This window comes from Triturus cristatus, chromosome 3_2, assembly GCF_964204655.1.
Source record: "Triturus cristatus chromosome 3_2, aTriCri1.1, whole genome shotgun sequence".
NCBI classification, from domain to species: domain Eukaryota; kingdom Metazoa; phylum Chordata; class Amphibia; order Caudata; family Salamandridae; genus Triturus; species Triturus cristatus.
Genome location: NC_140584.1, coordinates 817300709 through 817328457, shown reverse-complemented (window position 1 = coordinate 817328457; position 27749 = coordinate 817300709). Strand labels below are relative to the sequence as shown.

At 45.5% G+C, this 27749-nt stretch overlaps 1 long non-coding RNA gene across 1 annotated transcript; it reads left to right on the top strand.

Moving 5' to 3' along the window:
- Nucleotides 1-32: 32 nt before the first annotated feature.
- On the top strand, nt 33-26786 carry LOC146858209 (uncharacterized). Its single transcript, XR_014979665.1, has 3 exons — nt 33-91; nt 23421-23570; nt 26241-26786. It is a non-coding gene; the product is annotated as an uncharacterized LOC146858209 (long non-coding RNA).
- The last annotated feature ends 963 nt before the right edge of the window (nt 26787-27749 follow it).

Sequence of the window (27749 nt, the reverse complement as noted above, 5' to 3'; positions counted from 1 at the left end):
TGGAGTTTTGAAGGCACCACAGCCAATCCTAGAGCACAGCACAGAATTCCGAAGTGTTTTTGGCTGTGTAAACCCGCACGTGCCTTTTGCGGTATGTAAACACTTTCTGAGTAGACCTCTGCGGACGAGTAGTAAACGCGAACTGACAGATGACAGTTTTGTTTTGAGATTTCTGCTGCCCTTCACAATTTTGAAGGGGAGGTGGGTGGTGCGATGGAACGGGGGTCAGCAGCTTGGCAATACAGAGCAGGTCTGACCTCAGGTGATGAGAGTGAGTGATGGCCGAATCCCAGACAACTGGTCTGCGCGGCTGTCGTTCGGATGAGTATTGGTGTAATTACGACGACCGTCCCACAACGTCGGATTGATAACACGGGCACTCGAGCAATGCCAGTTCCAGCTGTGGGCTGTTTTTTTTAGCAGTCTGGGGGGCGATTTGGCGGTTTCTGCGTTGTTCAGATGCCACCAGTGGGTGCCTGAGTGGCTTTTCTGGAGGCAGATGGTCCTGAATTACCTCCCTTATATCAAAGGGAAGAGGTGTCACTCCCTTTCTCTCGCTGGGGCCGTCCCATTAACATATGCATATTGAGTGGGGGCAGGGGGCCGGAGCAAAAGTGGCCTCACTTTCACCAGTGTAAGCTAATCCGTGCATTCCCCCACCCCCTTTTTTATTTTTTATTTTTTATTTTAATAATCTTCGCCGAAGCGGTGTATCGTAAAGGCAATATGCAAATGTGGGACACTTTTTTTTAGCGTGCCCGGGCCGATTTTTACTCCCAATCCAACCCTGCCGTCCCACGGCCTGCAGCGGAATGGGTACTTCATATTAACTGCAGCTTGCCGTTTGCTACGTATTTTAACGGGGCGCGGGCGGGTCGGTGACTAACATAAGTGACTGGCTTGTTTAGCACACCGTGGAAGTGAATGAAAACTCAACGTTTATAGTTTCAAAAACGACATCAATAAGAGAACTATGATTGAGTCTTAACACTTTGGGATGGAATCTCACACCTGGTCATCTTCAACAGTTCTTTATTAGGATCTCTCACATTGGTGCCGATTCCGATCCGGGTCGGAAAGCACTCTGACTGAGCCAGATCCGGAGTGTTTTCTGACCGAGCTGGAGTCCTGCAGTCCGACCGAGCGAGTATGATGCGGCCGTATGCTGCCAGACTCGGTTCAGGCGGACTCCCATAGAAGTCAATGGGAGCTGGTCGTACGACGCGTACATAGGCTCCCATTGACTGAATGGGTATGTCTCGCGCAAGGGCGCCCCCTACAGTGGATACGCGTCGCTGCCATCCGCACCGTACATGCCTGTGTTGAGGTGACCCTTGGGTCTCCCCCTGTGTCCGAGTCATAGGGCTGCGGGTGACAGGGGGTCCAATGCGGACCCCCGAAAGGCAACCACCCGGACGTTTTGCGAGCCGGACACTACAGCTCGCACAGGCTGTCCGACGTGTGCATCGTACTGGCTCGGTCGTAATCCGCATCCATTGCACGCCACGGTTAGCTTACGACCGAGACGAACGGAGCGGATCGGACCTGGAAACAACTCGGTCGGTGAATTTCACATAGCTAGCATCGTACTTGCTCACTCGTACAGCTGTACGAGTCGGGCGGAAAACAAGCGTACGGCTCGTAGTTTTTCCGGCTGGATCGCGTTCGGTGCCCTTCCGACCCGGATCGAAATCGGCCCCATTGTAGTGCATGTGGTCGACTTGTACACGTCTTTCCTAATATTACTCGATTGTGATTGTGAAAAAGTGTATACAATTGTAACAGTGAAGGTTGAAGTATCAGATTGTTTCCTTCTTGTTCCATTGAATGGGTTTCATACAAGTACCCTTTCAGAAATTTGAAGATAAAATCTATTATTTTTATACACACCCGTGTTTTTTGCTACTTTTTTGTTTTGTGATATATATTCTTTTGATATATATTTCTATGTGATTTGCTCAAATGTACAAAAATTGTGTTGTTAGAAAATAGGTTGTCAAAAGAAATTAAGTAGCAAGCAAATAACAAAACTTGCACTTAATTGTGATTGAGAATAATACAACTGAGTACCTTTCATGTATGCCATGTAAACTCTGCCATAGAGGAGCGAGTATCTTGCAACTGTGAGGAATAGACTCCAAACTGGGAGCTGGAGAAGAAACGGGGAATGACCAAACAGGGTCCGGTGTTAAACTTTCCAAGATTGGCTTCCGTCATGGACTTTTTGGATGTCTGACAGTACATCAGTCAATAAATGTTCACATGGATCACTGTTGAGTATTCAGAAATAGGAAGAATTGCGAATGAGAGTGTGTCCATGACTCCAGGTTGGGATCATGGATCCTTTTAAGTCTGTTACTGAGTAGGATTAAAGGACACATGAAGGTTCCCGAGCCTTTTGAAACAATCAAAACTAGGTCCCTGATAAGCTTTCATTTACTATTTCTTACTTACTTACAACTTTATTACGATCACACAGATCCTAAAAAGTATACAGCAAAGAGTCCTAAGAAAGTATACTCCGAAATATATAGATAAAAGAATATAGAATAAAAAAATCAATAAAAAACATTTGTGCAAATGCAAATAGACCGGGCCCCCAAGACAATTTTAAAATGCATAGGTGCAAAACAGCAAAATGTATGACACAGGATAAGGTGCTTAAAGTTCCCACAAGTACAAAATAGCAAGATGTTTTGGAAAAGTTTGATAACATTCTGATCTGGCAAAGCTTTCCAAACCGCAGTGGCTCAGCTACATAGTTTTTTCGCCTAATCCAAAGAGCGTGCTAGAATCTAGCAAGACCAAATACAATAGGTTGTCTGGTATCAGTACACAAGAGTCTTAAGACCTCTAGATAATGCCCTCGGCCCACCAAATAGCATAATGGGATAATCCATTTTTAGGTCTCGCCTGGCTATCGCTTAAGCGATCGCACAGCGAGACCTATGTAGGGGCTTCAGAAAATGCTCCCAAAGGCTTCCCAAGCGGATCGGCTGGCGGTTACGTGAACAACCATTTGCCACTAGCTACTTACTGCGCGTGCGCCGCCACACGCATTCAGAGAGATTTAGTAAGGGGCACAAGACCTTAGGAATGCGGTTTATGGCCAGTGCATGTGAGGCATTCGAGCGCGAAGCTGGCATCTGGCATCGGACTTGAAAGCAGCAGACTGCTTTCGTCAGCGCGCGCTCGGCCTCACTTCCTGCATCCCCTCTTACAAAAATTAACTTTCGTTAGAACTCACACCCCATATGCTCGTTCCCTCCCACCCTTCCTTTGATGTCCGCTATTCTTGTTGTTTACAAACCACGCCACACACTGCTGCACGCCACACACTGCTGCACGCCACACAATGCTGCACGCCGCACACTGCTGCATGCCGCACACTACCGCACGCCACACACTGCTGCATTACACACTGCTGCATCACACACTGCTGCACGCCGCACACTGCTGCACGCTGCACACTGCTGCACGCCATCGCTCTGCTACACGAAACACTGCTGCACGCCTCACACTGCTGCACGCCTCACACTGCTGCACGCCTCACACTGCTGCACGCCACACACTGCTGCACGCCTCACACTGCTGCATGCCTCACACAGCTGCACGCCGCACACTGCTGCACGCCTCACACTGCTGCACGCCGCACACTGCTGCACGCCTCACACTGCTGCACGCCTCACACTGCTGCATGCCTCACACTGCTGCACGCCACACACTGCTGCACGCCGCACACTGCTGCACGCCACACACTGCTACACGAAACACTGCTGCACGCCTCACAATGCTGCACGCCTCACACTGCTGCGCGCCACACACTGCTGCACGCCACACACTACTGCACGCCACATACTACTGCACGCCTCACACTGCTGCACGCCGCACACTGCTGCACGCCTCACACTGCTGCACGCCGCACACCGCTGCACGCCGCACACTGCTGCACGCCGCACACTGCTACATGCCGCTCACTGCTGCACGCCTCACACTGCTGCACGGCTCACACTGCTGCACGCCGCACACTGCTGCACGCCTCACACTGCTACACGAAACACTGCTGCACCCCTCACACTGATGCACGCCACACACTGCTGTGCGCCACACACTGCTGCGCGCCTCACACTGCTGCACGCCACACACTGCTGCATGCCTCACACTGCTGCAAGCCACACACTGCTGCACGCCATCGCTCTGCTACACGAAACACTGCTGCACGCCACACACTGCTGCGCGCCACACACTGCTGCACGCCACACACTGCTGCACGCCAAACACTGCTGCACGCCTCACACTGCTGCACGCCTCACACTGCTGCATGCCGCACACTGCTGCACGCCGCACACTGCTGCACGCCTCACACTGCTACACGAAACACTGCTGCACGCCTCACACTGCTGCACGCCTCACACTGCTGCACGCCACACAGCTGCACGCCTCACACTGCTGCACGCCTCACACTGCTGCACGCCTCACACTGCTGCACGCCGCACACTGCTGCACACCTCACACTGCTGCACGCCGCACACTGCTGCACGCCTCACACTGCTACATGAAACACTGCTGCACGCCTCACACTGCTGCATGCCACACACTGCTGCACGCCACACACTGCTGCACGCCACACACTGCTGCACGCCTCACACTGCTGCACACCTCACACTGCTGCACGCCGCACACTGCTGCACGCCTCATAGTGCTGCATGCCTCACACTGCTGCACGCCGCACACTGCTGCACGCCACACACTGCTGCACGCCACACACTGCTGCACGCCTCACACTGCTGCACGCCTCACACTGCTGCACGCCACACACTGCTGCACGCCTCATAGTGCTGCATGCCTCACACTGCTGCACGCCGCACACTGCTGCACGCCGCACACTGCTGCACGCCTCACACTGCTACATGAAACACTGCTGCACGCCTCACACTGCTGCACGCCACACACTACTGCACGCCACACACTGCTGCACGCCACACACTGCTGCACGCCTCACACTGCTGCACACCTCACACTGCTGCACGCCACACACTGCTGCACGCCTCACACTGCTGCACGCCTCACACTGCTGCACGCTACACACTGCTGCACGCCACACACTGCTGCACGCCACACACTGCTGCACGCCTCACACTGCTGCACGTTGCACACTGCTGCACGCCTCACATTGCTGCACGCTGCACACTGCTGCACGCCGCACACTGCTGCACGCCTCACATTGCTGCACGCTGCACACTGCTGCACGCCGCACACTGCTGCACGCCTCACACTGCTGCATGCCTCACACTGCTGCACGCCTCACACTGCTGCATGCCTCACACTGCTGCACGCCACACACTACTGCACGCCACACACTGCTGCACGCTTCACACTTCTGCACGCCTCACACTGCTGCACGCCGCACACTGCTGCATGCCGCACACTGCTGCACACCACACACTGCTGCACGCCTCACACTGCTGCACGCCACACACTGCTGCACGCCACACACTGCTGCACGCCTCACACTGCTGCACGCCGCACACTGCTGCATGCCGCACACTGCTGCACACCTCACACTGCTACACGAAACACTGCTGCATGCCTCACACTGCTGCACGCCACACACTGCTGCACGCCTCACGCTGCTGCACGCCGCACACTGCTGCACGCCTCACACTGCTACACGAAACACTGCTGCACGCCTCACACTGCTGCACGCCTCACACTGCTGCACGCCACACACTGCTGCACGCCACACACTGCTGCACGCCAAACACTGCTGCACGCCTCACACTGCTGCACGCCTCACACTGCTGCATGCCGCACACTGCTGCACGCCGCACACTGCTGCACGCCTCACACTGCTACACGAAACACTGCTGCACGCCTCACACTGCTGCACGCCTCACACTGCTGCACGCCACACAGCTGCACGCCTCACACTGCTGCACGCCTCACACTGCTGCACGCCTCACACTGCTGCACGCCGCACACTGCTGCACACCTCACACTGCTGCACGCCGCACACTGCTGCACGCCTCACACTGCTACATGAAACACTGCTGCACGCCTCACACTGCTGCACGCCACACACTGCTGCACGCCACACACTGCTGCACGCCACACACTGCTGCACGCCTCACACTGCTGCACACCTCACACTGCTGCACGCCGCACACTGCTGCACGCCGCACACTGCTGCACGTCACACACTGCTGCACGCCTCACACTGCTGCACGCCACACACTGCTGCACGCCACACACTGCTGCACGTCTCACACTGCTGCACGCCGCACACTGCTGCACACCTCACACTGCTACACGAAACACTGCTGCACACCTCACACTGCTGCACGCCACACACTGCTGCACGCCACACACTGCTGCACGCCTCACACTGCTGCACGCCTCACACTGCTGCACGCCACACACTGCTGCACGCCTCATAGTGCTGCACACCTCACACTGCTGCACGCCGCACACTGCTGCACGCCGCACACTGCTGCACCCCTCACACTGCTACACGAAACACTGCTGCACGCCTCACACTGCTGCACGCCACACACTACTGCACGCCACACACTGCTGCACGCCACACACTGCTGCACGCCTCACACTGCTGCACACCTCACACTGCTGCACGCCACACACTGCTGCACGCCTCACACTGCTGCACGCCTCACACTGCTGCACGCGACACACTGCTGCACGCCACACACTGCTGCACGCTACACACTGCTGCATGCCTCACACTGCTGCACGTCGCACACTGCTGCACGCCTCACATTGCTGCACGCTGCACACTGCTGCACGCCGCACACTGCTGCACGCCTCACACTACTACACAAAACACTGCTGCACGCCTCACACTGCTGCACGCCACACACTGCTGCACGCCATACACTGCTGCATGCCTCACACTGCTGCATGCCTCACACTGCTGCACGCCTCACACTGCTGCACGCCACACACTGCTGCACGCCACACACTGCTGAACGCCACACACTGCTGCACGCCTCACACTGCTGCACGCCGCACACTGCTGCACGCCTCACACTGCTACACGAAACACTGCTGCACGCCTCACACTGCTGCACGCCTCACACTGCTGCACGCCACACACTGCTGCACGCCACACACTACTGCACGCCAAACACTGCTGCACGCCTCACACTGCTGCACGCCTCACACTGCTGCATGCCTCACACTGCTGCATGCCTCACACTGCTGCACGCGGCACACTGCTGCACGCGGCACACTGCTGCACGCCTCACACTGCTGCACGCCGCACACTGCTGCATGCCGCACACTGCTGCACACCGCACACTGCTGCACGCCTCACACTGCTACACGAAACACTGCTGCACGCCTCACACTGCTGCACGCCTCACACTGCTGCACGCCACACACAGCTGCACGCCTCACACTGCTGCACAGCACACACTGCTGCACGCCGCACACTGCTGCCCGCCACACACTGCTGCACACTGCTGCATTACACACTGCTACATGCTGCATGACACTGCTGCCCGCAGCACACTGCTGCATGCCGCACACTCCTGCACGCCACTGCACGCCACACAGTGCTGCATGCCTCTCACTGCTGCACGCCGCACACTGCTGAACTCCACACACTGCTTTCATGCAAGTTTATGCTACTGACATTGTAAATGACAATGCCTTTTATTTGTTGTAAATTACAATGCTGTTAGCTCAAACTCTTATAAATGCGAGACCTATTGCATTGCAAATGCTTGTTTTCTCAGCGACCGGTAAGGCGGATAAAAAAAGAGTAGATGGACTATGGATTCAGAGCTAACTTGGCAAGTGGGACACAAGTCAACCGAATCGTTATTGCTGGACCATTTTGAGCAAAACAGTTTGGTGGGAAGTGATTTACTATTTCATATAGCTGTCCGAAAGCCCTACATTCTGGTGTGCTGTGGAAGAGACAATGGGGTTCATTAGGATAACGGGCGGATCGCCACCACCCATATGGCGGTGGCGATCCGCCCGCCCAAAACTTCCGCCCGCTGCATATTTCACCCCCGCCACATTACCATGGCGGGGGGGACCCCGGCAGACGGGAAGACCGTCCGCCGGTTTTCCACCGGTAGGCAATCTGCCCGATTGCCTACCGGGCAGAAAAGCCGTTTATATGGTGGCTGTGTCTGGTAGACATCGCCATCCATATTACTATGCAGGTGGTGTTTGCCATTGGGGGCCCGCAGCGGGCCCCCAGGGATTCTGGGGGGTGCACATGGGGGTGCCTTTCAATGAACAGCGTGGCAGGCGCTGCGCGGTGCCTGTCATGTTGTGCATTGAAACGCACAACCTGCCTTTGTGGCATTGCGGCGGGCGGTGCTCTCTGCACCGCCCGCTGCAATGTTCCAGATGCGCCATGCGCGCGCCTGTGTGGCGGGCGCATACTAATCGGGAGTGCGGGACCGCCGCACCCTCAGCGGGCAGTCCCGTTTCCCAAGGGTATGTCCACCCGCCATACTAATGGGGCCCTATGTGTGGGATCTTTGTCCTGAGTTTTCCAGCTAAAAGAAGATCACCAAAGCCAGTCATTTTCTGCTGTGAAGTATATCCCAATAGTCTCTGAGGGCATGAAGCAGTTCTTCAGAGATATGTTATTTATACGTTTTTGCAACCTGCTTTTTTCTGGGAGGCCTGAAAATGCATTATTATTACCCTGGAGAAATTACTGCATGTTTTTGCTATGATAAAAAGTCATTTCCATTGATGGGTGAACCATTATTGTACTTTACAGTAGCCTGTATGCCAAAAATTTGAAAAAACATTTGTTAAGAGCATGAATGGCCATTGCGGCTGAGGTGTTATGAACAACCATGACTTCCAGAAAATGGGAGGATTTGTCAGTTAGGACAAGGAAAGCATCTCCTCCGGCAATGCATCAAAACACATGTATGGCAATCTCCTCCTATATGTCTTGTGGCAATCCTGACCATTCAAGTTCATAAGGACAGTTTTTTTCCTGTGTTTTGACAGAAATGGAATGTTGCAAGCATATTTTCCACCTACCAGTACATTATTAAGTGGAATCATAAGAAACTTTCAGTGTCAAGAATGCCTCTGGCTTTCATGAGCAAGCTTGATGACCTGCTTTATGAGAGCACGAGGGTTGATCAGACAATTGCCCTCAGAAGAAGTTCTCGCTTGTGGTATGTAAGCTCAATCTGGTCACTTTGAATGGTGATTCGTTCCTTGAGGTTACAGTGTATGTGGTCATTCTGCCTTCTCAAGGTCTTGAGACCTTCGGGATTCAATCCATTACTTCACTGCTGAAAGACTGGGTCTTCAACTGAGATTTTGATTTTGTCGTTTTTGTCTCAAGAAAAACATGGCAAGCTTGTTGTATAATGTATCTGAGATATTTCTCATCAATTGATGACTTGCTGCTATAGTTGCTAGCACAAAACAATAAAAGAGGGCAACGAGATTTCTCTGTTTTCCTGGCCTCTGGGTGATTTTGAATCTGTGTTCTTGCAGTCTCAGGCCCCAGCGCTTGACCGAGGAAGACATCTTGGGCTTTGGGTTGCCAAAGATAGACACCAGTGCTTGGTGATCTGTGATGGTTGGAAATGGTTTTTGATAGATGAAGAAATAAAAATGTTTCGAGGCCTATACAACAGCCAATCTCTCTTTCTCAACCTGCGATTTGGCTTATGAAGTTTTCATCAAACTCCGACTGGCATGTGTCGGGATGCTTCTAGATCTTAGTTTCTTTATGCTAGAATAGGGCCTAGTCTAAAAGGGCTGACTTCACTATAATATCTTTATGTAGGCCAGGATCAAAATAAGGTAGGTCATCAAACTCCGCTGTGCATGATCTGATTCCCTCAATGGCACCTCTGTGATCATTGGTAAGGCTGTCCTTTCCTAGATACCGTGAAAATAACTGACTTTGCCTCATCAATGCCACTTGCTTTCAGAAGTTGGGAATGTGCCAAAAGGAGTACAGCCACTACGGTGGTATGTCTTCTACACATCTTTCACAAAAGAGGCAGCCACACTTGAGTCATCCTGATGTCTTGGGTGAGCCATGACTTTATCATGGAATGGTTCTGTGCATGTTGCTTCGGCCATGGTGAAAGTGTCTCCTGATTGAGGGGTTCTTGTAATAGCTTCTCTCTGAATGTTGACAATTCACAGGAGAAGAACACAAAAAAGTGATGGATGGAATTCTAGAATTAATGTCAGCTACTATAAATGATTTGGTCTGCATCCTAGTCAATCCCTTTTCTACCCACTATGCTACATCAGATGAGACCCAGCCAAATGCAAATGCTTAACTGTCAATAATTTGTGATCTGTGTGCTTCTAGGAAAGTGTAATTATCAAATTTGCAGTGCTTGAGAAACTCTTCCAGGCATGTGATAAATGAGTCAATGGACTCCACAGGCTGTTGACTTGAAGATGTAGCATTTATAAGCCAAATTTTCCTTTAAAAGATATGGGTCCATGTAATTCTCAGTAATCTGAAAGCTTATGTTTCTCAAACCAGAATTTGCACAGTGCTGCAAGAATAGAAAACTTGTTTGCGTAGTCTCTTCAATTGTTTAGTCTCTTCCTGAACTAGGCTGAGCACCAAACCTATTCTCTCCTTCCTTTAAGTTGGTACCCTCTGCTTACTATAGAGCTACTGCGCCCACTCCCTCTTCAAATTACAGTCCCTCTGGCCTCCCCTGTGTGTTAAGTTTCCCTCCCTTCTCAACTCCACCCACTGATGCACTCTAATCTGCCTCAACTTTGTTAAGCTAGCCCCCTACCCTATTTTTTAAAATCTGGCTAATTGCCCTACAAACCTATGTGTGTGGCTCTCCACTGTTCTCTGTTCTTCCTTTTCCTCCATCCTTAACCTTGTGTTACAAGTATATTTCTGCTGCAGGTTACTAATTGGTTGTGTAACATTGATACTTTGTGTTACTTTGTTTCGTGTAAAGGATACTTGCATCTCTTTTCTGTTGTTCTGTAGATCACAGTGACACTGTTTGCTAGCCTAACGTTAAAAAAATGCAAAAATAAGACAAATGTCTGAAGTTGATTTATGAGAGAGTTTCTCTATTCTAGTCAAGCAATATAAATGCTGTATATACTATGATGTACTAATGGATATATAAACTGACTTGGACTATTATGACAGCAGTAACTTACATAAGACGAGTGCTCCGCTATTTGGTATTTTCTTCCTGCAGAAGGACAAGTTCAAAATGCTCACGCTAGCCACAGATCCTGTTTCCCTCAGACCCAGAGGACTTGTCCTTGGACCTGCAGGACGCATATTTTCATATACTTGCTTGGTTTTAAGGACCAAAGGTAGATCCCACAAGGGCGTTAAGTTTTTACATTGATCAAATGAAGGAACACCATGTGGATGATCAGCTTTTTGTGGGGCTCTCCCTGGCAAAGTAAGAGAAGGCTATGCAAAGGAGGACCCTGTCCAAGTGGATACTGGTCTGCATTAAGATCTGCTGTGCACTGGCCAGGAAGCCATAATCAGAGCATAAATGCAGAGAGACACCACGAGTAATAATAATAGAATGGGCGTGAGAAGCATCTACTTCGCTCTATGTTTGATGGGTGTCTATTTAGCCTGCATCTGACTTAATTATTGAGTGTTCTAAGAATGAGTAAACCAGAAAGTATCATCATCCACTTGTCAGGAAACATACTTACAATTGACTATACTACCCTGAAATCAACAAATTTACTATTTCTTCTCCCAGTAGCACTTTACGTAATACCTCCAACAGGAACACCTACACATACCTCACTGTAATTCCTTGCAACAACGTTTACAGTTATACACACCTTGATACTACATGTACCCAGAACCTGCCTCTCTCACCAGTATAGTCAAATCAGATTTCAGTTCTGACTACAGACACTTAATGACTCCTGTTCAACACAAATGGGCCGCTCCCAGACAAGGGACCGAGGTGCTACAGTGTAAGTCTGTGAGTGCAGGCATCTTACTAAAAGTGAAAGACTGGTCTCACACACCACCTGGTGTCATGCTTCATCATTGACCAGTCCTCACCCTCTAAATACTTGGTTTGATAGAGGGCTGGCATACACCTGACGACAGTGATACTCTAAACTAAGTGGGGGCACTTAAAAGTGAAAAGTGAGGTTAAAAGGCCATTATAGATGTCAAATCAACTTTAATTTAGCTGGCATCTATATGGTAAATAAAATAAGTGATTGGTGTGCTGTGGATTCTACTGTCCCCCCCACCGTGGTGAATGTGGTCGACATGTTTCTGCCAGTTGGCCCAGTAGGGTCCATGCCATTCATCAGGACCTAGAAGGAAAAATTGGTGGGCTCCACTCTTACCAGACTTTGGTGAGAGGGTTCCACTCACGCACCTTGAGGTATGTTTGACTACAGGGGTCTTCCTCCCTCACCCTCCTATGGGGCAAATCATTCCCCTCTTCAAGGCTTGAAACACACAATCCGCACAAGAGTGGAGTGTGACATAGGCGTCCGTGTCTTTAATAAAATTAAAACATTCCGTCATAACTACTAGGAAAATCTACATTTTATGGCAAGACTGGAGGCTCCTATTATGCTTGTTTAAAGCATATTAACAACTAAAGAAGCCACAGTATCAACAGGTTTGCAGAAAAACATGTGAAAAACATTGTCATTAGTCCAGTCTGCTGATCTCTGAATGTCCTCCAGGTGGGAGCCAGCCCAAAAGGCTTTAGAAGCCATGGCTCCCCTAGTGGAATGCACTCCGAAAACTGAGACATCAATGCCCGCAAGGGACATAACCCAACGAACCCAACGGGCAAGGGTAGCGGAAGAGACAGGAAGATGGGGCTTACGGAAAGAAATGAGGAGATGGGAATGAGAGGGCGTTCTGAGATCAGAAGTCCTTTGTTCATATACTTTTAGAGATTGGCCTACGCATAATTTAGGATGTGAAGGAAAATAGGGGTAAAAAACAGAATTCAAATTTGTCTTAGTCCGTCTATTAATTTGGAACAAAACACCTGTAGGAGAAAATTGGCGAGAGGAAAAATCCAAAGCTTTTACGTCTGAAACACGTTTAATAGATACCAGACACAAGAGCATGGTAAGCTTAGCAGACAACGTTTTAAGAGACAGAGCAGAATTATCTGGCCAATCAGAAAACAGTTTGAGAACAACATTGACATCCCATAAACTAGAATACTTAGCCAACGGAGGTTTGGAAAACCGAACTCCTCTCAGAAGGCGGCAGATTAAAGGATGAACACTTACTGGCTTGCTGTCAATAGGGGAATGGTTAAGGGAAATAGCAGATCTGTACAAATTGACTGTCCTGTAAGATTTACCTGCACTGGCTTCGGAAGCCATGAAATTGTTTAAAAAAGTTAGAGGGGCTGAAAAGGGATCAATCTGTCTTTCCAGACACCAGCTTGCCCATAAAGACCATGCGGACTTGTTAGCTTTGGAGGTCCCAGGGGCCCAGGCTTTGCTGATAAAGAGGGAAGCTTCCTGTGAAATGAGGACATCAGGAGGGACAGTCCGGAAACTTTCCAGGCCGACAGAACCAAAGAATTGTCCAGGATAAGATTGTGAGGAAGACCCAAGGGGTTCAGAAGCAGATCGTTGCGAACAGGGAGAAGAACTGGGAAATCCGTTGCCATTTCCAGCAGGGAAGGAAACTAAATCTCGGATTGCCAGAAAGGAACCACAATGACCAAGGTTGTCAATTGACGACGAACTTGAGACAGAACCCTGTTGATCATGAGGAAAGGAGGAAAGGCATAATTGAGATGAAGAGACCAGTCCTGAAGGAATGCGTCCGTAGCTAGAGCCGAGGGGTCTGGACGCCAGCTGAAGAATCGAGGCAATTGGGTGTTGAGGCGCAAAGCAAACAGATCGATATAAAAAGAGCCCCATTTTTGAGAGAGATCGGAAAACGGATGGAAGAAGCCTCCAATCGCTGGAGTGACTGCATTGAGATCTCCTGGGAGATACTCCGCCGTCAGAGAAAGTTGGTGCGACAAGCAGTACTCCCAAAGGCTCTTCGCAAGCTCTGCTAGGGGTTTGGATTTTGTGCCACCGAGATGGTTGATGTAGCGGACCGCAGAAACATTGTCCATGCGGAAGAGAATGGAACATTGAACTCTGTTCTTTGTGAGACTTTGAATCGCAAAGGAACCTGCGAGCATCTCTAAACAATTGATGTGCAATTTTTACTCCTCTTGAGACCATGTTCCGCCAGTCGATATTGGAACACAGCCGGCTCCCCATCCCGACAGGCTTGCATCTGATTCTAATGCAAGATCTGGGGCCGAAGCGAATATAGTTCCAAGCATCTAAATGGTTGATCCACCACTGCAGTTCTACTCGAGATTCCTGATCTAAAGGAATGAGATTGGCGTAGGCCAACCCTTGGCGAAGATGTATGATTTTTAGACGTTGGAGGGCCCGATAATGAAGGGGGCCCGGAAAGATAGCTTGAATGGAAGCGGAGAGAAGACCTACGATTCTCGCTAGAGATCGGAGGGAAATGAGGCAGGTCTGAAGAACTTGAGAAATTTCGGACTTGATGGACGAGACCTTGGACTGTGGAAGCATGAGAGGAGCTGTGGAAGCGTCTACAAGGAAACCCAAGAACTCTATGCATTGGGAGGGAAGAAGCATGGACTTCTCTTGATTGATGAGGAAACCCAGATCGAGGAGAAGTGATTGGGTAGTATGTAGATCGCACAGAAGGAGCTGTTGGTCTGAGTTCATGATCAAGATGTCGTGCAGATAAATTAAGAGTCTGATTCCCAAGGACCGGAGGAAAGACACCACAGGTTTCATGACTTTTGTGAAGCACCATGGTGCTGATGACAGACCGAAAGGAAGAGAGCTGAACCGATAGGTCATACCTAGCCTTTGGAATTGGAGAAACTTGGTGTGAGAAGGGTGAATTGGGATGGTGAGGTAGGCGTCCTGCAAGTCCAGTCTGACCATCCAATCGTTTGGACGAAGAGTGTCTCTCAAGTGAATTATAGTCTCCATTTTGAAATGGCGGTAAACCACGAATTGGTTGAACCGCTTCAAGTTAATCACTGAACGCATCTTTTTGTTCTTTTTCTGCACCAGGAAGAGAGAGCTGAGAAAACCCGTACGATCGAAGGGAGAGACAAGAATTGCCTGTTTTTGAAGAAGGCTTTGGACCTCTAAGGAAATGAGATGAGACATTTCTTCCGAAAACACCAGAGGAGGAGGGAACACAATCTGGGAAGGCAGCGCGTAAAGCTCGATAAGATAGCCTTGGACTGTATCTAGGACCCAAGGATCTGCGGTGAGAGCCTGCCACTTCTGGAGAAAAAAATTTAAACGACCTCCTACAGGAGGGGGTGGAACAGAACCTACCTTGTTGGTTGTTGTGTCTGAAATTCCTTTGGCCTCGACCTCTGAAACCACGGCCTCTCTGTGGATAGAATTGGGGTTTATAGTCTTGCGTATTGAAGTGGAAGGAACCTCTGGAGCCTTGGTTGGGATATGAATGGCCGGAAGAGCGACCCTTTCCTCTGCCGGCCCGTCCAAAAACCAGAGGTGAAAACACTTTCTTAATTGGTTGCTGAGCTTTGTCTAAAGAGGCGAACGTAGAAGCAAACCTACTGAGGTCCTTTATCAAGGAATCACCAAAAAAGAGACCATTTGCTTTAGTGCCAGGGTCCTGAGAAGCTAAATTGGCCAATTTGGCATCAAGTTTAATTAGCAGACCTTTACGCCGTTCGTGGGTGATCGCAGCATTCGCATTACCCAAAATACAAAAGGCTAGTTGGATCCAAAGTTAAATGACGTCTGCAGACATCTCTGAACCGTCAAGGCGAGCAGATTCGGCTAAATCAAAAATGCGAGCCAAAGGACCCACGACATCAAGTAATTTATCCTGGCAGGTAGACCAGGCCTTGTTTACACCTTTGCGCAGGTCTTTACCAAATTTGGAAAAGAAGGTGAGTATGGGTTGATCAATAACCGGGACAATAGCGATCTTCTCGGCCAAAGAGGGTTTTGGACATTCAGATTTCAACCTAGCCCTAACAGTAGCGTCCAAAGGAAGACGCAGCCTGGTGGAGATATAGTCACCCACATGTGAAACAGGAAACCACTCAGTGGAATTCGGGTGACGAATGGAAGCAGGGTCAAACATGGGAACCCCTTCGGAATCTAAAACGGGTTCAAAACTGAAGGAATCTATTTTGGATTTCTTAGCAGGAGGGGAGGGAGGGTCAGAAACGTCATCTAAATCATCTGCGCCATCCATATCGTCATTAGTGTCCAAAATGGTGGAAATAACCAGCTTCTTGGGAACCTCTGAATGCTTCAATTTAGATTTGCGCTTGCCCTCAGAACTCAATAACCCCTCCTTAGCAGGAGGCCTGGGAGGCACCAAGTCCTCAATCACATGCGTGGAAACCTCGCTGGTCAGGCATGACGCAGTAGTGGCAACAGGCGCAGAGGCAGAGGAAACCACCTTTTTCTTTCTGCTATCCCCCGTAGAATGGGCCAATGCTTTGGACAATAAGCTTAACATGGAATTCTCCATGCCTTTAGAAAAACGCCTCATGGACGTTTCCACTGCAGACTCCACAGAAGAGTTAATAAATGTATTTAGGTAATTCCTGAAGGACTCGCCTTACCCCTGTAGCTGGTCTGAGCCAGGCGGGCTATCTAATTCCATAATTCACCAACACTATTGAAAATATAAGGGTGGAAAGGGTTAAACAAAAACCAGGAGGTTGAACCACCACAAGGACACACCCCCGCAGGGCGTGACTAACAAGAGGAAGGAGAGCTCCGGCGGAGCCGAGCAAACTATTGGGCACTTCAAAGGCGGTCGCAGAGCGAGAGGCAAAAGACACGCTCTAAACGAGCACAGCGGGAAGAACCTCCGCGGGAGACGCGACAAACGCCTGCACAGCGGGAACCACATGAAGGCTGCACGCTCCAAAGGTCAGCAGCGGTCGGGAACCAGAGCGCATGCAGCGGGGACCACGCTGAGAGGAGACGCGCTCGGGAGGAGAGCAGCGGGAGGCACTGCGCAGCGATAATTACCAAAGAGACCGCGCGCAGGGGGAGGGGAAGTGAAAGTTGCAGCCGCGAAGGCGAGAAAAAGAAAGCGGAAAGCTCCGCATGCGCGTACAATGATTAAATATAAAGCCAATATAAATAAACCATAAAAACCAAGCAATTATTACAAGAACACCAGAGCAACAAAGATAGACTACTTATCTGACTGTGGAGCAGCAAGAAAAGAGGAAGCTCTGTAGTCAGTAATGACGTTATCTAGGCTATTGTATTCTGATTGGTTACGTGATATTGTTTTTATTGCGTTCCCATTGGCCAGTTGTTTTTCTGGACCCTTGGGAACTGTAGTTTTTTACTTATCTTGGCTGCTGTTGGAATTAAAGCAAGATAAGAAAAGGATAATAGGAGCCTCCGGTCTTGCCATAAAATTATATTGCAGGAGTGGGTATACTAAATTATTCCCCTACGCTATCCGGCACTTTTCCTACTGTTACATTTGGTGGAGTGGGAATATTAAATTATTCCCACCCGCTATCCAACACTTTCTCTACTGTTGCACTCACTGGAGTGCGAATAGTAAATTTTACCCATCCGCTATCCAACACTTTCCCTTCTGTTGCACTCACTGGAGTGGGAATAGTAATTTTTACCCTCCCTCTATCCAACACTTTCCCTACTGTTGCACTCACTGGAGTGGTAATAGTAATTTCTACCCACCCGCTATCCAACACTTTCCCTACTGTTGCACTCACTGGAGTGGGAATAGTAATTTGTACCCTCCCGCTATCCAGCACTTTCCTTCCTGTTACACTTGGTGGAGTGGGAATAGTACATTATTCCCATCCGCTATCCAACACTTTCCCTACTGTTGTACTCATTGGAGTGGGAATAGTAATTTTTACCCACCCGCTATCCAACACTTTCACTACTGTTGCACTCACTGGAGTGGGAATAGTAATTTTTACACACCCGCTATCCAACACTTTCCCTACTGTTGCACTCACTGGAGAGTCAATAGTCATTTTTACCCACCCGCTATCCAACATTTTTCCTACTGTTGCACTCACTGGAGTGGGAATAGTAATTTTTACCCTCCCGCTATCCAACACTTTCTCTACTGTTGAATTCACTGGAGTGGGAACAGTAATTTTTACCCACCCGCTATCCAACACTTTCTCTACTATTCCACTCGCTGGAGTGGGAATAGTAATTTTTATCCACCCGCTATCCAATACTTTCCCTACTGTACCACTCGTTGGAGTGGAAATAGTTTTTTTTATCCCCTACGCTATGCAACCTTTTCAGTATTTTTATATTTAATATAGTGTAAAATCTTATTTTAACAAAATATATATATTTTAATGTTTTAACGTATTAAATATATTTTATTTTTATATTATAGGTTTATTTATATATATATATATGTAATTATATTTTAAATTGTTTTTAACATTTTAAAATGAAAAATATGAATTATCTTTTAATATTATTAAGTTAATATATATAATAAAAAATAAAAATGCATGTTTTTTTACATTACATTTATTTATTAATTTTAACGTTTTTTAAAATTATTTTTAAGTATGTTTTACTTAATTACATTTATTATTTAATTAATTTTATATTACTTTTAAGACATTTAAAAAAGTCTATATTTTAGCAAACTATATTATTGACAACGATATTTTGGATTCAATATTTTAGTTTTTACCTGTTTGTAGATAGGAAGTCGATATTCTGTCACTATATTTTTACCTCGATATATTCTGGCGGCTCGATATTCTTCTCCTCGATATTCTGTCAGTTATCCGTTGTGTGTACAGTGCTTCATTGTTGACTGGGCAAGTGGGTGCAGTGAAGTTTAAATGATGCACAAGGCTCAAGCGACAAGGAAATTAAAGCCCCTCTTTCCCTTCACATGCAGCAGGCTCCCATTACTTTCATTAGTGTTAAAATGTCTATGCCCCATGTCACTGCCAGTGTCTCCATATCCACGTGTCCCTTCGACAGTTTCATTATTATGTGTAGCCATGTCCCAGTGCCAATAGCCCCATTTCAATGTTGGTGTCACAGTACCAGTATCCCTCTGCCAGTGTTCGTGTCTTCAGGTGAGATTAACTGTGCCAGTGTCAGCCTCACTGTATCGCCGGCTGTGTCTCCCCGTATTCGTGTTGGGGCTCTAGTGCCAGCGCCTCAGTGCTGGCGCTCTTGTTTCATGTCACTTCCTGGTATTGGTGTCAGGATCCATGTGTCATTTAATCAGAAATCATATCGGAAAATGTTGATATAACAAAGGTTTTATAACAAAAGTATCAGAAAAGAAATAACAGTGAGCAAACTTTGAGTTCATTTGAAAAAGTGACAGTGAGGACAAATGAGCTTGGAAAACGTAACACACAAATATTAATAAATCGCCATATTTGTGCATCACATTAAATTGCTGAATAGACTGCTCACAATGTAGTAAGTAAAATGTATTATTAATGGGGTCTGTTAATAGGTCAATGGCGTTTTGATCCCTTCACAATATGAGATCGTCATGAGGACTCGAGGTAGAATGAGACAGGAGTGTGCTGGGGGGGGGAGAGGGTGGAGTAGGATGGGCAAGAAATGAAAACAGAAGTCAGAGATGAAAATCAGAGATAGACCTGGTAGGCACTTATGGCACGTGCAAAGTGGAATTGCGCTGATCTAACTCCTTCCGGGCAAATTAGTGCTTCTTAACTTTCAAAGTGAAAGCATGTTTTGCCAGCTTCTCCTAAATCCACAAATATACCAATACACAAGGGGTTTACCCAAATTACCCTCCTATACCTGGGTATAGAACACTATCACATATTAACAAGAATAGGTTTGGAGGAATTAATATCTTGTTATTATTTTATCATAGGGAACATTTAATTACCGTATCCTCAGATTTCAATCCTATACAAATGTCTTATCCAAATTATTTCAAAGCACACATATTATGGGATCAATCTTTGTGAACAAAATTCATATATAACATTCAAAAGCACAAGGACATACCAAAAATACATATATAAACAACACAACAATTGTGACATCAACTTTACGTTGCCAATACCCACTGATATTTATATAACTAGTGTTCACTCATTGATTCTGAGTGATACACTTAGAGGTAGTCTTTTGAGACATAGAGGGAGAAGCCTCTTTTCCCTTTATTCTATTGTGCCACACAACAGTTTGAATCACACTTTTTCAATTTTTATAGGGACTTCTCAAACAAATGTCGACGCGGACGCATTTCATCCTTTATATTCTTCTTGGACTCCTCAGGACAAGGGCAATGGAACTAATCTAAATAAATCCATAAGATATATGTATATTAATATACACATCTATCCTTATAATTGTACAGAGCATGCTGGATCACCACACTACATAAAGCACTATGTGCGACACCACTTAAACAAAAGTCAAAAACGAGTGAGAAAAAAAAGACAAGTCTCAAAATATGTAGAAAAATAAGTAGAAAAATATGTAAAACAAATACGTGCCAATAACCAGTGTGAGGCTAGTAATCACAGTGATGGCTACCAGTTAACACCAATGTGAGTTTAAAAACGAAGCACAGTGTGTGCACTCATTCAAGCCATATCTAGTGAACTCAATTGGAGTGAGTGTTAAAAAAGGCGACAAACGCCACTCACATTTGCTATCTTGTCTAGGTCACGTGATGCGCAACCACTGAATCCTAGAGTCACGGGTTCCTAAACCCGAGGTGCCTGGAAAAAAGCAAGCGATGCACACTAATTATATCATCCGTGGAGGCATAAATGCATTATAAGTCATATGAATCTGTGTCAGAAAAACACACTCGGTCGGCACCTACCTCTCTCACTAGTGGGAACTGCAAAAAGACTGTCCCTCTTATTCCTAATCTGGACACTACTATTTCTATAAATGAAATAAACACAACAAAGTCATCTTTTACTCGACTTGTCAATGAACAGCGCATGCTGCGCAACTGTGTGAGCCTAAAAACACCCTTCTCACCTTTATAAACCTAATTTCTCCAAAAATGAACACATTGCGTTAAGAAATCTGGCACAGAATCCCCTTACGATAATTAAACCAGCCGATAAAGGAGGGGAAATTGTCCTGTGGGACAGTGATAAATACGATGAGGAGATTATGCATCAATTGAATAATCCGGAACATTACCGCCCCTACCCAGACAATCCCTATCCCTCGGCTTAAAGCCCAAATTTTACATCTTACAACAGAAGCTTTGGAGCTGGGTTATTTGTGTAAAAAGGAATATGAATATCTTAATGTTACCACACAAAAGATACCTAATACATATGTACTCCTTAAGGTACTTAAAAATGTACAACACCCACCAGGGAGACCGATCATTTTGGCGTGTGGGTCCCTACTTGAACCTTTGGCCAAGTATATTGATTTTTTTCTGAAACCATTCGTGGTCCAAACAAGAGCATACATAAGAGATACGATCGATCGGATTTCTAAAATTGAGCATTAGGTGTCCGATAGGGACTAACAGCTGTTGGTCTCTTTCGACATCGAACATTTGTATACAAATATCCCCCAAGAGGAAGCATTGGTGGTTATGACTATGGTCCTTGATAAGAGACCAAGACCTCACCAAGTACCAACCGAATTTTTACAGCATTTGCCTGGATATGTTTGAAAAACAATTTCTTTGCCTTAAAAAATGATCTGTATTTACAAGTCAAGGGCGTGGCTATGGGCTGTTGTTTCACCCCTGAAATAGCCAACCTTGTGGATTGTTTCGAAAAGCAATATATTTTTAATGAGTCTACCCCCTTCAAACCGCACATAAACGCCTGGGTGCGATTTATTGATGATATCTTTATGATATGGAAGGGGTGGTCTAGAAGAGTTGGAACAAATCCATATGTGGCTCAATTCCTGCAACTTAGATCTGAGGTTCACCAAATCATCAATTAATGTGCAGATTAATTTTTTAGATGTTTGGATTGTTGAGAACGATGGAAAACTGGAGGTGAGTCTATACACTAAGCCAACTGATCGGAATACCTTGTTGAAATATACATACGGACACCCCAGAAATCTCAAAGACAACCTACCATACGGGCAGTTTTTGAGAATCTGTCAAAATTGCTCCAATAAAAATTATTATTTTAAGAATGCAGAGGTTTTGTAACACAAATTGTGTGTGTGAGGTTATCCTAAAAAACTGGTCCGGGTGGCAGTTAAGAAAAGCCTGGTTCACTCCACAAGAAAGTCTTTTAATACCTAAGACCAAGCAAGACTCTGAGCAATTGACTTGTGTTCTCACATTCAACCCGAAGGCTAATAAGGTAAAACAGATCATTTTACACAATTGGCGGTTGGTTGAACACTTTAACATCCCGAAACCACTTTTTGCATCCCGCAGAGGTAAAAAATTAAGGCAACATCTAGTGAGAGCAGCACGCACACAAGTGGTGAAAAGGGATTTGAGGGGTCTACTGGGCCTTCCGGCAGTGACAGGGCATTACAGGTGCAAAAACTGCGCTGCATGCCCACAGACTAATGACTCTGAAATTTGTTTTGATCAACAATAAAAAACATATTCAACATAGTTTGTCGAATTGTAACATAAAAAATGTTGTGTACTCTGTGATATGCCCTTTTGGGAAAGCATATATTGGACAAATGACCCAGGCTGTCAACATGCGCATATTGCAACATAAATCACGCTTACGATGCAAAACACAGAGAGTTCCATTAGTCCAGCATTATATGCAATGTGGCCACAATGAGAACGATATAAGGTGGTCAGTGCTACTAGTAGTGAAACCACATAATAAAGTCAAACTCCAAATGAGCTTGAACCGCCTTGAAGCCCGTATGATCGAAAGGTATCATACAGCGACAGAAGGACTTAATGACCGCAGTGTAATCTGGGCATTGATTTAATGTGTAAACACTACCAGAAATAGGTTGAACTGTAGAGTGTGTACATTACTGCTCCTGTTGTGTATATATATTGTATATACATTTGTATACTGCTGTGATTGTATTTATTCGCAGGACCCTTATGTAGAAAGCTTCACTCGCTCTGTACAAAATGTATGATCACTGTGTATATATGTGCACTTGTTTCAGCATTTATTATTATTGTGTATTATTTGTTTCCAATGCACAATAGATTGTAAGCCTATATGTACATAACATGCTGGATATTAGATGATAACCATTAGTGCTTCATATCGCCTTTGTAAAAATTCTGCATTAAGAGTTTGCCTTTTGATCACTTGGGCACTCCATATGCACATTCTTGTTTTTTATTGGATACCTCTTATAAGTAGAGTTCAGACACTTTTTTACTTTATTTTTTATATTTTTTATTCCTCTGATTGTAGGTGCGCAGTAAATGGGAATTTGTGGTGTTTCCCGGTTTGCTTGATACGGCGAATTAGATATATATATTACAGCCAAGAACTCTCCAAACCTCCACAGCAGCGCAACAGCACCGGCGAACAGAGGGAAACAGACCCCGATAGCGATAGCAGGTAGAATTTTATTGTCCTACTCCGTGATGTGTTTCGAGCACAGCCGTGCCCTTGTTCACACACATATATATATTTTTTTTAAATTGTGTTGGAATTATCGTTTTAATATATGTGTTTAGTATGCTTATCGCAGATAATGAGTTTTGCGGCCATTATTGGAGGTGTATGGAGCGGTAGCGATAGTAGAGACCAGATTGAGTCTGTCATTAGTGTTTATTCTCAGCGCTACCTTGTTCTGTGGCCTTTAGAGGCATACAACACTGAAGCCATGACACAGCTAAATGATAAAGATTGCTATGTAAAAGTCCCACAGAGCAATCTATTGGAGATTAAACATAAATATGTTAAGGACTTGACTAGATGGCGAGATTTGGGTCTAATTAGTAAAACAGAATTTTTGTTTTTGAAAGTAGACAACCCGGTAGTACCAATTTTATATCTAATTCCAAAGGTCCACAAGAACAAAGAAAGACCACCAGGGCGACCTATTATTTCAGCCATTGGTAGTTTATTTGAACCGACCTCCAGATACCTTGATGCATTTTTACAGACCTATGTAAAGACACTCCCTGCATACATACTGGATACAAGAGATTTTTTGAACAAAATAGTGGACACAGCATGGAATGAGTCATATCTGTTGATTACTTTGGATGTGGTGAGTTTATACACCAGTATCTCCCATGATGATGGCATAAGGGCAGTCAGACATTATTTAAATCAGAGACCCATCAATCTGTATCAGCATACTAGTATGCTGATTGAAATGTGTAGGTTATGTCTCAGTAATAACCATTTTCTGTTTGGTGGTGACACCTATAGACGGATGCAAGGGTCTGCGATGGGCACCTGCTTCGCCCCCAGCTATGCTAATTTGCATATGGGCTGGTGGGAGGAGCAGGTGCTCAAAGTTGACCACAGTATGGAGTGGGAAACCCATATAATCAAGTGGATTCGTTTTATCGACGCTCTATTTATTATATGGGACGGCTCCAAAGAATCCGCACATGAATTCATTAATAAAATGAATGAGAACAATCTCAATTTGAAATTTACTGACCACATAAGTAACATGAGTGTCACATATTTAGATTTGGAAGTGTATATTTCACAAGGGAAAATACAGACACGCACTTATAGAAAGCCAACTGCAGGAAATACAATACTGCATGCGGAAAGTTTTCATCCTCCGAGTCTAAAATTGAGCATCCCTTATGCAGAAAATTTAAGGATGAAACGGAATTGCAGTGACAAAAAAACTCTTGATCATGCTCAAAGTGCTTTAAATGAGAGATTTCTACAACGAGGATATACTCCTAAAATATTGAATCAGGCAAAAGAAAAAGTAAACAGCATACAAAGAGAAACACTACTAAAACCAGATGAAGTAAAGTTAAAAGAAAAGAGAAAACGAACACAAGATCAGATCAGAATGATTACAGGATACAATGCCTACCAAACTAAAGTGAGAGATAGCTTGTGTAGGCATTGGTACCTAATTAAGCAGGATCAGGTGTTACATGACCTTGTGTCAAGAAGACCTATGATAACTTTCAGTAAAGCAAAATCAATGAGAGAGGATTTATTTAAAATAAGTCCAGGTGTGGAGAAGGGAGGAAGGAATTGGCTACAAACCACCCCAGGCTTCCATAAATGCTATAAGTGTAAGGCCTGTAAGCATGGTAAGAATGAAAGACTGGTAACGTTTCCCCTGTTAAACAGCCCATGGAAGATAAGAACCTCATTGAACTGTAAAAGTGAATATGTTGTTTATGTTTTGCAGTGTTCATGTCCAAAAATGTATTTTGGGAGTACTATCCATATGGTCCACATTCGCATACTCCAACACCTAAGAGCAGTCAAGAATAATGATAAGAACTATGTGGTAGCTCGCCACATTAACGAAGAACACAAGGGAAACATTAATGGTCTTGTTTACTTTGCAATTGATCAAATCCCCAAAAATCTGAGAGGTGGTGATAGGGAAAGAAAGTTGCGTAACTTGGAATCAAAGTACATACTCTTATTTAATACCAAAATTCCAAATGGTTTGAATATAGAGGAGGATTTATATGTACACTTAACATAATTACCAAGTCAAATTTCCTTTGTCATTTGAATTTTAATTATTTTAACTTAACACTAACTTTTACCACTTAAAGATAAAAAGAAGGTCTTGAAATAGGTGTACTTTATTAAAGCAGTACAAGTATTTGGCAACATGATGAACAAAAGTGTTATATTGAGTAATTGAATATTAATACTCTATACTGTAAGAAATGATCAAGGGAATATTGTTGTGCGCCTGATTGGTAATTCGCGGAAGTGTGGGAACATACTGATTTTGCACTAGCAGTATTATATTTTTGTGTCCCTACAATCCCGTGAGTTGCAATATGGGTATAAAAATACATTAAAGGTATTAAAATATTTTGCACTACTTATTCGCTTGGTGCTATTGAATATAGAGATTTTTGAATTTTTTTAGATTTTTTATAAGGGTAGGAAATCTTTTAAGAAAATCTATATGTAACAGTTCTTGTATGTTAATTGCTATTTTGCACAGAAATTCTGAGAACGTTGCACTGAATATCAGATGTACTGTAATGCACTTGCACTTTAATAATAATGATTTGCACTAAATTGAAACCTGTTTTTATTTATTGGCAGAATCATGGACTGGATTGACTTAATATTGGGGCACTAGCCCGATACTTTTTTGCAAATGGACATTGTGACCGACAGCAAGTTGTTTGGATAAGATGAGCCATAGCCTACCATGAGTGATATTTTAAGTTGCTAGTTATGCCGAGATTTTATCAGGAATCAGTAATTATTGTGGGAAGTATATTTCTGGTTAAACAGTGACAATCTAGTCATGTTTAAATAAAAAAAAAAAAAAATAGTTTTTTCTGCAAATCATGGTGTAAACTATGTATTAAGTTTTAACATGTGTAATATGGATTTTGCAATATTATATATGTATGGGTCCAGTAGTGATTTTAACTACTGGAACAATGAGTCAGTCTGAGCAATGTCAATGACGATGTTTCATTTGCGTAGTCTGTTTACTATATCTATTTTAACAAACAACCATGTGACCTTCATCTGTGTGTTTAAAAATGGTGCTTTTTAACGACTACCCATTGTAAAAAAGGCAAGTGTGCCGAAACGCGTCAAGCGAGGTAAATAAACCAAAGCTGGATGGTGAAGCTTACCCAAGTGTCAGAGTCTGATTTCTGTAGTGGCAGTTGGAGGTGGTTTGAATACATATATATTCACTGAAAAAACCATAGGTTTCACACACGTTATAGTTAGGAATTAGCATTTAAAAAACCTTGCAAATTCACTTAAAAAACCATTAAAGTTAGCGCAGGCAACTATAACTCACGCGACCGCAATCCTCTGCTGATGACGTCAGATATTACATCACTGTATTTAGACACTTATTTACCCATGTCTTCTTCCATGAATTTTTATCTATACATATATTACAAATATTTTTTTTTCAGAAAGACACATATGTCATCAGTGATGTAATATCTGACGTCTTCAGCAGAGGATTGCGGTCGCGTGAGTTATAGTTGCCAGCACTAACTATAACGGGGGAATTTCAATGGTTTTTCACGAGTGAAATGTCCAGCTAACTATAACATGTGTGAAACCTATGGTTTTTTAAGTGAATTTGCAAGGTTTTTTAAATGCTAATTCCTAACTATAACGTGTGTGAAACCTATGGTTTTTTCAGTGAATTTGTACGTTTTTTTAAATGCTAAGTTATGTATTTTTTTTTTTTAAGGTTTTTCACCGTGCGCGTACCGTACGGTGTTCGCGGTGGGCGCACGGTGCTCTTCGCGCACCGCGCGCTCACATTACGCAGTTCGCGGTATTTTTCCGTTTCTACCGAACGCGCACGCAACGCGTACTCCGCGATTTTTCACAAAAAAATTAAAGGAAATTTTGGCCCTTGGGGGTCCTTCTGTGACCCCCTAACAAAGGCTAGGGGTCAGGAACTGTCCACCCTGCCCCCTTTTCACGTTCTCCACCTTTGTTTTTCACCCCCTCAGACTGCGAGAGACAAAATGGCGGCAGCGTGCGCGTACGGTAAGTTTTACCGTACGCGCACGGTGCGCGCTTATAGATATATATATGCTTTTAAATGCTATTTTCTCAGGAAAT